Genomic DNA, 542 nt, shown 5'->3' on the forward strand with positions numbered 1-542 from the left:
TTTTTTTTTAGTGTTTTCCTTGTCTGCCTCTTCTAATTGCCTCCCTAAATATGTGTTCATTCCTATTATTCCACTTTATTTTCGTTCTTTTCAATATTGGTTTCCCTTCGTTTTCTTCCTCCTGTGAATTACCTGAAGAGCCTAGGAGCGAAGGGAGAAAGCTGCGTTGAACTTTCTATATAGTTTAAATCTACGTGGGAGACTGGATCACTTATTACGCATTGCCAGTTAACCTGTTCTGTCCTTCACTTGTCCCTGAGCACCTTTTTTCAGATCTATGATGGTCTATTCACGCTTCTAGGTATTCATAAAGTTACCACTCCCTTCGCTCAGTTTATTTTATCTTCGTGTTTTGCGGCGTTTGAAGGCGAGGAAATTAGCAGGAGGGGGTCATCGGCTCCCATATTTCTTCCTCCCTGCTGGCCACTCTTATCAAACCCTTTCAAAGCCCTTTCCCTCATCCCTCTTTTCACCCATCACATTCAGGATTCCCCGTAAATCTCTCAATTTCTGCATCCCGCGTCACATAAATAATTGCATCC

This window comes from Eriocheir sinensis, chromosome 63, assembly GCF_024679095.1.
Source record: "Eriocheir sinensis breed Jianghai 21 chromosome 63, ASM2467909v1, whole genome shotgun sequence".
In the NCBI taxonomy this organism is placed as follows: Eukaryota; Metazoa; Arthropoda; class Malacostraca; order Decapoda; family Varunidae; genus Eriocheir; species Eriocheir sinensis.